Raw genomic sequence first — 11,679 nt, forward strand, 5'->3', positions numbered from 1 at the left:
AGGCTGTCAGTAAGCTGGTGGGAAACGGATCCTTTGGGGTTTATAGTGTCATTATAAATCTTATTATTTTGCCACTATCTCAGAAGCAAATTTAAAAACATACATTTAAATATCCCTTTATGTATTTATCATATCTATTTAGTAACATCTGCAATAATTAATACCGAATGTATTATCTATTTTTACATTTAAAAAAACACCCCAAAACCTATTGGTTTAAACATTAAAACAAAGCACTGTTTTCTGCTCACAAATCGGGCGGATCTGCAATTTTGTCTGGGTCCATACTGGTGGACCTTCTGGTCTGACTTGAGGCCACTCAAAAGATAACAGTCCTCTGGACACTAGATTCATGTCGGGTGGTCTAAGGCCTCAAATATCTAGCCATTAGTGTTGACTTTAGTTAGACCAGCAGATAGGAGGAAGAGTGAGATGTAGAGAAGACACTGAGGACAAGATGGAACCCACCAACCATCTCTACTTCTGACCACAAAGAGTTTCAAAAGTAATACTCTTTCAAATTTCACATAAGCTCCTCTTTTGGCCAATTCTAACATAGTACTTCACAGAGAAGGTGATTTGAGGAAACAGTTTCTAGCTTAGTTGATGGAGCAAAATGAAGCACAGTGACCCCTTGTCAACTTGGCATCCGTACGATCCCTTTTTAAAGAGAAAAAACCATTAAATTGGATTAAAAACTAAATAAACAAAAACAAATAAAAAATAAAAAATCATATTGAATTTTAAAGTTAATACCAAAATCACATTTCGATTTTACGTATTGTAGCTCTCCTTTGTACAACTAAAACTATGTTAAGTCTATCTCCCTAAATCAGATGCACAAAGTCTCTTATACCACATTATCCTCCTTTTGGTGGTGCTCATTTTTCTCCTCGCTGAATCACACTGTCCCCTTGGTATCTGAAAACTTAAATACTGAGATATAAAGTTAACTACGATTAAAATATTTTATATCATATAGTAGGATAATAGGATAGGGAAAAAGAAAAAAGAACAAAAAATTACTTATCAAATAAATATATTTGTGTCAAAGCAAAAAAGAAACTGCATAGTCCTCAGATCTACAAATGGTCACAGAGTTCATAGCCGGCACTCATAACTTCTTCCACTGCCTCATTTCATATGCCTTTGCTCTCAGTAAGCACCTCAAGTGATCATGGTCCCTTGCTGTCTTTTTTGAACCTTTATTCCCAAGAGTCTATACTATTCACTTTTCTGTCTATATTGGGTTGTTGGAGTTTTTTTTAAATTAACTTTTATCACAAAGGTGATTAGATCACAAGGCGCGAGGGCAAAGCTCTCATGACTGGGATTCGTGTCCATATAAAAGAGACCCCAGAGACATCCCTTGTCCATTCCACCAGGTGAGGCTACAGCAAAAAGATGGCAGTCTAGGAAGCAGGTTCTCATCCAGCCTGAAACTGCTGGGCCTTGATCTTGGACTTCCCAGACTCCAGGTCTCTGAGAAATAAACGGATATTGTTTATAAGCTACCCAGTTTATGGTGTTCTTGTTATAGAAGCCTGAATGGACTCAGGCACTGCCTCGCCATTGCATATTGGGTGACTGGGGAACAGGTAACTTGCCTTTTTGTTTATGGATCTCTGGTTCAAGAGGATCTTCACACAAGGACTGCCCCCAGGTAACCTTGTCCACACCTGGACTTGAGACAGAGCATGAGATCACGGATCCCACTGAAGCAGATCATATGACGGATGAGATCTGGGGAGCCTTGAGGGAGGATAAAGTATAGTTTGTATGTCAGGGGGTGTGAATTACTGGGACAAAAGGGCAAATTACGCTCTTCTTCATACTTCTCTGAGCATCAAGAGACCGAGCTTTATAGATTGTAGCATCAGGGCTCCCTTGTTTTCTGGCTTTCCTTAAGTTTGGCCAGTGGGAGGTGCCAGGAGGAGACCAGAGATTAGAAGAATAGGGCTAAGGCTTTACTCTTTCTGCTTCTTCCTTGCTTCAGAGTGGTTTGGGAAAAGGCTGTGTCCTTTCATAGATATAGCTCTACGGGTGGGTTTTCTGTGACATACCCCCTTTCTTTTCCCTTTAGGACTAGGGGCTGGTAAAGACATCCAGCCCACATTCATCTTTGGGTTCCTCAACATTCCTTCTGGGATTCCTTAACCCAATTGACACTTCTGTAAATAGTTACATCCCTACAAAAACTCTTCTAAAAATCCCAGCTCGGGGTTTGATTTCCTGCCAGGACCTTGACTGGTATGTCTAGTTTCAAGTGATGCTTTTTGTCACTTACCAGGTGTGTGACTAGGGATGAATCATATAATTTTTCTGAACTTAATTTTTTCCATCTATAGAATAGAGCTGCAGAAGATCATCACGTTCATTGAGCATCAATCATATGCTAGGAACTTCATGTAGGTTGGTTCATTTGCCCTTTATTTAGCTTTTATGAATTGATCTTTTTATCATGGCATTCCCAAACCTATATAGACATTTGGAACATGGCGCATGGTCAGTATGTCTATTGAATGAGGTAGGCACAAAATTAGTATCATTATCTTGGCTATAAAGAAATTGGTTCTGGGGCACATAATGCCACCAGAGGAAGATCACAGAGCTAATGAATGGCACTACTGGAATTGGAGGCCAAGCTGCCTAATTTTATAATTTTTGCTTTTTCAGGACATGATCTTGCTTATCCATTTAGCCAACTCTTACACAGCTGTCATGAGAGTTAAAGGAAATGAAAACATGAAAACGTGTTATGAATTCTAACATCTTAAACATTCTGCATCATCATCATCTCTATAAATCTGTTTTAGAACCTCTTGCCCACTCTCCTGCTTGCCTCTGAGTACCACGCAGGCACCATATACAATACGAAGGCTGGTTGCTAGGGGAAAAGGATAGAAAAAGAAACTTACTTGGGGGTTTTCTGCTCGTTTATACTATTTTCTCAGCTGTGTCCTCCAATAACATGGCTAATTAGATAATTTTTCAAGTTTCAAAATTTCACATTAGAAGGAAACATTGATTTTAAAGAAACAATTTGGGCTTTGGATCTGGATGTGAGAGGAAAATATTCTGAGAGTATGTTTAGAAAGAGCTTGAACTTGGTTCTCAGATTCCCAAGTCACAAGTCAATGGAAGTCATGGGAGTCACAAGAAATTGTGCCTGGGACCTTGGGTAAAAATTGAGGTTCTGAACCTTGGGACACATTATTGACTGTTTCCATGATGAAATGTTGGTCTCCTGGGGAGTCTAAAGATTGGCTAGACCCAAAAGGCAATGGACTCTTTGATGAGGAAATGGTTGAAATAGCTTTATGGAAGTTATATACAGCATGGTATCCGTGCCATTTCCCCCTCTATGTTGCTTATACATCACTTAAAAAAGTTCAAAGTACAGAACGGCACAAAAATAGTGGTGAGATAGATCTATCTCTTAGAGCAACGTCCTTGGCTGTGGAACTCTCTCTCTTTGCTTCTCATAATACAACCCCAGTGGCCAGTGGTTCTATAATTTTGGAGATCTCAGATTCTATTTACTACTTTTATAGTAGTTGAAACAAAACAAACTCATAGAGAAGAGAGTGTCTAAGAAGTGAAACTGGTTTTAGCAAACACAAGCGTCCAGATCAATGTAGTTCTTCCAAGTGGTTGCCCTGAGAAACTGAGGTCTTATGTCAGCAATGACAACTTTGATGAACTGCATCGCAATCTGAAATATACAAAGTCATTAAAAAATCCTGAATATTCTCATACTCTTCTCTGTAGCTGTAAAACGAAGGATTTTAGAAACTCTTTTCTACATTCAAAATGTCATGATGTTTCAAAGATCTCAGCCCCAGTAACTCTAAATTCATTCTTTCATTTACACACCCAACAAATATTTATTCAGCTCTTAATAATGTGTCAGGCCTTATTCCCGACCCTGTGGCTTGAAGATGGATGTCACAGTCTCGGCTGGAGGAGTTGACAGTTTAGTGATACAAATAAGTAAACATCAATAGCAAAGGATGAAAAATGTGTGCAGAGGAGTAAGCCCAAGGTGTTCCAGAAAACAGAGAAGGGACCCTTAACATCCTGGAGGATCAGGCAGGGGTACCCGGAAGAGAAACCTCGCAGGCAGATTTTGAAGGATATTCAGGAGTAATCCAGGTCAAAAGATTGGAAAATCAAGAGCAGAAGAGGAACTAGGGTGAAAGAAGATGGTTTATTCATCATGCAGTCGTTCCTTATGGACAGATCATAAGTCAGGTGCCAGGGTGCCAAGGGAAGAGGCAAGATTTATCAATCAAGGACATCACCATAAAGAGATACTTTCAGGCCAACCTTCCCTAGATTTGGTCTCTTTAGACAAGAATCAGAGTCTACAAAGGGGTGATAGCCAGAATTGATTTTCTACTTGACTGTAGTACCACCTTGGGAAAGGCCTGTTCCCATCCCAGCCTTTAATTGTTAACGGTTTATGATGGGAATTCATTCAAGGCAACTTTGTGTTAATTCTCTGAGCTTCTTGAAATCTATTTGTGTTTTCCATCCCCACCTTCCTTTGGAGCAATGAGTTTGGTTCCTTATTGACCCCTGCATCGTATCTGGTCCTCCATACTCATCCTGATGTTGAGAACTATTACTATTAAAAGTAATTCTCCAGCCTTACCATCTGATAATTCTCTAAGGTGCTAGCTGGTTCAGGTGGAATGTCAGGTTGCTTTATCTCTCTGGTATTGAATGGTTCAAATGGCTGATTTTCCTATCACCCAGATACTCTTGTTCTGGATTTCAGCTCTTTCCCCTTTTTTGTCCAGTACCCCCAACATGCCCCATAAGTCAGGTCATATGGCCCATGGCCCCAAGACTAGATTCTGGACTTCAGCAGTCCCTGCTAATGGTTTGTTTGTGCTTCCATATTAGCAACCAGTAGAGAAAAGGTAATTTGAATTTGGGGTCAAGGGGCCAGTATCAGATGGGGCTGCAAACTCCTCTATCAGTGGTAAGCCCCCACTCAAAGCCTCTTGGTCTATTAGGAAACTGAGAACAAAGGGCTCCTTGTATAGCCTGTATCGATTAACAAATGAATTTCTTTTCAAGAGAAGTTGAGTGGAAGAAAGTTCTTTCCTCTTAATGTCATGAATATCCTTTCCCTAAAGTAACCGCCTGCCAAACAGCCCACCAGATCTGTACAGCCCATTTCACTACCTGCTCAAATTTTTGCTGGGTTGTTCACCGTGCCTCTATCACCATCCTGTTGAACCAAGTGGTAGCTACTGCCTGGGAGTTTTCCCCCTTGTGAAATCCAGCAGCGTTGGGGAATGTGGGTGTTCTCCTTTGGATGTGTGAGCTCCCTCAGTGTCCCAGTGACTCAATTTGTAATACATTAAGAAACTTCTGCACTTTTGTCCAACATCTTCCTGTCACTGCAACGGGGTTACCAATCTTGCTGACGATTGCCAGGCGGCTCCTGCTTCTGACCAGGGAAGCTGAGAGACCGCCATTGAAATGGTTTCCAACTTCTTTCTGTGTTAGGTGGAGGGGGCAGCTAAAGCTCCATCTATTCATGCTGTGTCTTCTGTTTCATTAGCCTGCAAACTCCCTGGTGGCAAATACGGGGATACGTTTTCATTCAAAAAAATATTTGTTGAGTATCTACTATATATGCTGAGTTTGTCCTTTTGGCCCCTCACACAGGGAATGGCTCATAAGTGATGCCCAGTAACGAAGAATCTCCACATTTTCAAGAAGGGAACCAGAGGAAAATAACGCGAGGGAGGAAGTATACTTGGGTTTGCAACGGAATCTTAGGTCCTGTGGCATCCCTGTTTATCATTGCTCTCAGCATTAACCCTGGGTCTTTGCACCAATTCTCTTTCTCTTCTTCCTCTTTTCTCTTTCTTCTTGGCTGTTGATAAGCTTCTCTGTCCCTGGTCCACTCACTGAGCCCTGACCCTACACTGGTTTATTCTCGTTCCCATAGACTGTCTTACTTACACATGGCTTGGTCTTGGTGCATGGTGGGCTGAGCAAACACCTACCCCAGGCCCTGTCTGTGTAGCTCCTACAAGCCTGGCTTTGTGTTATTCACCCAGATGCCCTGTGCTGACCGACTTGACTCATCTCTCTCTGCCTGTCTCAGTCTGGAACTGAGATCTCCAAGTTTTAGAATCTGAATACTTGCAGCTCCCTTGCTCCTGTATCACTTGGAATTCAGGGTAATGCTATTTCTTTCTGTTGCTTCAAAACCAAAGGATGGGCACTGGGTGGGCAGGTTTCTTGACAACCCCTTAACCCTATTCCCATCCCCATGCCTGGAATCCCTTTTACAGAACTAGAATTGGACAGTACGATGATAGACCGGGACCCTTGTCTACCACTAGTAGAGGAGGCCACATTTCCCATATATGCTTATCTAAGATCCCACTTTTTCCATCTCTGCAGAGTATTAAAACTCATTACTTTGATAATTACGTCTAAAATCTCCGACTATATGGGAAGAACCAAAGTGAAGTCAGTGATGATGATTCTTCAGGCATACAAAAAGTTGGACTAACTACAGTGTTCTATTTTAAACCAGTGGTTTGGGGAAGAGCTGATACAGCTTCAGTCTGCTTATTGTTCCTCCCAAATGCATCATTCCAGTGCTGTGGCTGCTTGAACGGACGTTTGTGCATCACTGCTCTGAAGTTTATCTGTATCATACCGATAACGAGATTAAAAAATACTACAATGTAGGGAATGTTCTGAATTTGCTTCTTCAAGGGCATTTTCTTACAAGGATAATGAAAATGCTCACTGTGAATATTTAACTCACACCGCACTTAATTTCTAACCTTATTTTAACATCTCTTTTTCAGAATCATAGAAGGAATAGCTACCCTCAGTTCACAGGCTAGGTGACAGTCCCCTGAAGACTCCTGAGAACCAAAACACATTGATAAGGGTCAAGTATATACTAGAGACCCACATTTCTCTTAATATAGTAACACTGAAATATTTTTATGCTCTTCTGTTTCTAAAATATGGGTTTTGCTTTTCCTAATTTCAATAACAATACTTTTGTCAAGCCAACTGTAAATACAAAACTGCCCTGAAAACACAGTTGAATGAATTGTCATTTTCTGAGTTTCAAGTTTGTAGAAGAAGGGAGGAAAAAATGGTTGATAAAGAGAACCTTGGGGATGTTTTTTCTTGACATCCATATTTGTTGCCATGGTTCAGTTACTTGCTAGGCAAGCACGAGGAACCAAGAAATAGAAGAAAATGACCCTTTGTGATAGTCTTCAGTGATGGTTGTCAAATATTTCCAATTGTTTTGCTTCCAGCCACTCCCTGGATACTATGTGGTCAGGTGAGTCATGAGGCTAGTTCTGGCCAATGAGTTGTGAATGAAAGTGCTTTCGTCATTCCAGGCTAGAACATCCAATTGTTAGTACAAAACTCTTTGGCTCCTTTGCCATGGTGGCTGGCTGTGATGGAGGTAGAGACGCTTCCCCTTGAGTATAAATGGAACCTGTGAATAAGATGGGACATGTCTCCTATGATTACATTACTAATCAACACCTTTTGAGTCGATAAAAAGGGAGGCGATCCTGGGTGGGCTTCGCCTAATCAGGTGATCCCCTTCAAAAAAGGTGATGTCTGAAGAGACACTTTCCTATTGGCCCAAAAGAAAGCAAACAAGATATTGCTGTTTTAAGCTACTAAGTTTGTGGTCATTTCTTACACAGCAATAGAACTCTTCTATAGTCATTAGAAGATTCCCAGGATTGATATCTCCTGATTTAGGGGGATGGGATCTGAAAGAGAGAGCCAAATAATCCAGGTGTAGAATCATGACCTAGAGGTTATACCAACATGAAGGAACAGTAATTCTAAGGTGGAGAAGCATGAGAGACTTCGAAGTGCCTTGGAAAAGAAAAACAACTCAGTTTATGTAAACAGGGCTGGCAGAAAAAATACTTAACCACCCATAATATTGATATTGTGGCAGACCGAGTTCTCTGGAAGCAGATGCTGAGACAGATGTGTGCCAAAGGTTTATTAGGTGCTGACTTGTGGCAGGAAAAGAGAAGAAGCAAGGTTGGGCAGGGGGAGATGGCCAATCCCACAGGGAGGTCTAGAGAAAATACCGCCTATTGGAAAAGTCCCATTGAGCTGAAGTGGCCAGGCCCTCAGACCACATCTTACTCATTTCTAGAAGAGCAGGACCCTGGCTCTCTGCGGCTGAATCAAATCCTGCCTAGTGTCTGCTGTGTGGATTCCTTGCAATGGAATGGTAAGTCCTTCATCAAAGACAGATCTGAGCAGCTCATCTCTGTCTGCCATAAAGTCCAACCAATTGGAAGAGCAGGAGAAGCCCCATGGGGTCAGGCAGTCACAGTAGTTAATGGACCTTGGGAGGCGCTGGGGGAGTTTTAAGGTAGGTGGTGATGGCACTCTGGAGCTCAGGCTGTGACTATTTAACAAATAATATAGAAGCATTTCAGTCTTCTGTCCACTGGTATGACTGATTCAGTGCATATCTGCTTCCTATGGGCAGATGGCCCTACAGAGATGAGGTCTGAGGAGCGAGCAAGCACCGGAGGGTTCCTGCTGTAATCTGAGGCTTCAGGTTTCATATCACACCCACACAGAATCAGAAGGGCCCCTGCCTACCTTTCCAGCAAGGGGCTGTCGCTCCACAGAGAACTTACCAAGACTTTAAGTGGGGAACATGGTCACCAAAAATTATTCCACATAAAAGCAGTAAAACTGCAGCATACCGCACTTCGGAGCTCATGGTTAATTTTATTCTTTGCACAATTGTGTCTCCACTCTAACTGTGTTCTCCTGTAAGTTGCTCCCTGTCCATGCCATGATTTGACCAGTAGTGTCCCCCAGGTCCACATCAAAGCCACTCTGTCCCTTCCATGCCCTCAGTTACAAAGCTCATTCCATCTTCATCCATTTGCCATGAGACAGTCTGTCATGAATAGATTCATCGTGCTCACTGCTCTTGAGCCCGTCGTCTGAGAAGTGTCCAAGTGCCCTTAAGCTCCTCTGGTTGCTGAATCGGAAACTGATCATCAGTCACCGTTGGCACCATTGAGCTGGTCTGTTCACTTGCCAGGAAGTGTCTGACGCCTTTGTCTCCTCTCATCCCAGGTAGAGTGGGGGCACTCAGCAGTCCTGGCAAATGTCACATTTCCCAAAGAGAAAGACAGGACAAAAGATAAGGTGGTGCTGGGGAAGGAGGGCAGGAGCACCCCGGTTGCCATCAAATGTTCTTTATCTTCTCGGGGGGGATAGGTTGATAGCTATACAAAGAAAAGAATCTAAAAGCTCATTTGGGGGCACCTGGGTGGCTCAGTCATTAAGCGTCTGCCTTCGGTCCAGGGCATGATCCCAGGGTCCTGGGATCGAGCCCCGCATCGGGCTCCCTGCTCTCTGGGAGCCTGCTTCTTCCTCTCCCACTCTCCCTGCTTGTGTTCTCTCTCTTGCTGGCTGTGTCTCTCTCTGTCAAATAAATAAAATCTTTAAAAAAAAAAATAAAAGCTCATTTGGCTCCAAATTCTCAATCAATAGATGGAGACGAGAGGCCCAAGAGGATGCATGGCTTGTCCCAGATCACCCAGCATCCTTGAGACATTTGTCCAAGTAGTTCTGTCCACTTAGCAATCGGAGGGGCAGTGAGGGGCAGAAGATGTAGCCACGCACAGGACACTAGATGACAGAATGGACAGCAAAGGGGGCAGAATGGAAGAAAGAAAAGTAAGAAAGGACAGAGAAAGAGGAGAGAGAACCACCGAGAGAGAAAAGCTAAGTAAAATTAGAGGAATTAAGCTGTATTTTAGATCTGCAAGAATTAAAAAGATTATTTTTCTTTCCATCCTGACTGTGAAGTCTATAAGGGTGAAGACAGACCAGTGGATTTTATTGACTCCGAATTTCAGAGTTGGAGGAAACAAAAAGATAAGAAGGAGTTCGAGTCCCAAACTTGGATAAACAGACTGACCAAGTTGGTACAGGGAGTTCAGGACACCTTCATTGTGAATGGCGGGGGCGCTGCCCGGGTCCTGGCCTTCTGGAGACATCCTGCCATAACTGCCCCCAACCCACCTGTGGGGTGACAATAAGGAGCACAGATTGAAATGAGAGGGCTCTGGGGGTGGATCCCTGTCTCGCGCCTCCCCAGCTGTGTGCTTCCTGGTAAATGCCGGTCCTCCCCTGTTTTCTAGAATGTGCACATCTCTCTCTGGATTAAGTATTTTCCCATCTACAGATGTGCTGGCATTTATGAAGGTGTGAGCTCAAATTCAACGAGCAGGCAAGGCGGAGTACTGGGACTTAATTTTTAAAAAGTGCTTATGGTTCCGTAAAGATTAGATTTGAACTTCCCTCTGTTTCTTGCAATCGTATCCAAACAATAGACATGAAATCCTTAATGAATGTCTTTCTTTCTTTGACTGTGACTTCCTACACTATTTCTTCTCCTGAAAACCTTGCAATGGTTTGCAACCAAAGCCGCACTGTCCCCAGTGACAAGAAGACAAGCCACCTGGCCTCAGCCTTGGCTCCAGGGCTCAGGGATGGGGATGGGAACACTGTCTTACCCCAGAGTCCCCGGGGAGGGTGCTACGGGAAATTGGAAGGCTCAGGCCTGGGTTTTCAGTGCCACCACCCTGGAGTCCTGTGGCACCCAGGTTTTCAGGGGCTGGGGGCTGGGTTGGGAGGCCGATCGGAGGCTCTGCAGACAGGGATTTCCTGGTCTGAAAGCCAGGCCTGGCACAGGCTCTGCTCTTCTTACTTCACCAGGGCAGACAGGCTGCCTCCAGAGGTGTGGGCTTGAACACTTAGCGGCATTCTCTGCAACTGTCGTCTCATTTAGAGTCTGCTAAATGCTGCTTTCTGAGGTGTGGTTTCTACACATCCACAGGCACCGTGATTAGAGTCTCTCTGAGGTTGAGGGAGACCAAGTCACTCTTTTCGGAAGCTCCCTTTAAGTTGGAAAAAAAAAAACGAAAAAGAGGGGCGCCTGGGTGGCACAGCGGTTATGCGTCTGCCTTCGGCTCAGGGCGTGATCCTGGCGTTATGGGATCAAGCCCCACATCAGGCTCCTCTGCTATGAGCCTGCTTCTTCCTCTCCCACTCCCCCTGCTTGTGTTCCCTCTCTCACTGGCTGTCTCTATCTCTGTCAAATAAATAAATAAAATATTAAAAAAAAGAAAGAAATGTGATAATAAGGTTATAAAAAACATATTTTAAAAGTTTATATTTAAATATTTAAACCTGTTTTTTTCAATTAAGCTGTTTTCCAGGTGCAAAAGTACAAAGGGAGACAACGACTTACTAGATTACTAAAAAAAGAGTTCATAGTATATTACAGGTAGAATATACAAGTTAAAGATAAAATGACAAATTTTGCCTTCAACCCGATGGGCTCTCACTAGAACTGTGTGAGGAACTTGAATAGCTCCTTCTGGAGCAGACGAGAACCTCGGTGAAGCTGAGGTCGAAGTTGAGGTCTAGACTGAGGGGTCCTTCCTGCCTCCCACCCCTGCCTGGCCCACTCCTTATATCCCCATCACGGGTGATGGGCCTTGACCCTGGTGTCTGGAAGAAGCTAACCAGGTACCTTCCTTCTAAAACCTGGCTCACAGATCAGGGCGTAGAGGGGGGAACTGGCTCATTGGATGAGTCCACATT

Source organism: Ursus arctos, unplaced genomic scaffold (assembly GCF_023065955.2).
Source record: "Ursus arctos isolate Adak ecotype North America unplaced genomic scaffold, UrsArc2.0 scaffold_9, whole genome shotgun sequence".
Lineage (NCBI taxonomy): Eukaryota > Metazoa > Chordata > Mammalia > Carnivora > Ursidae > Ursus > Ursus arctos.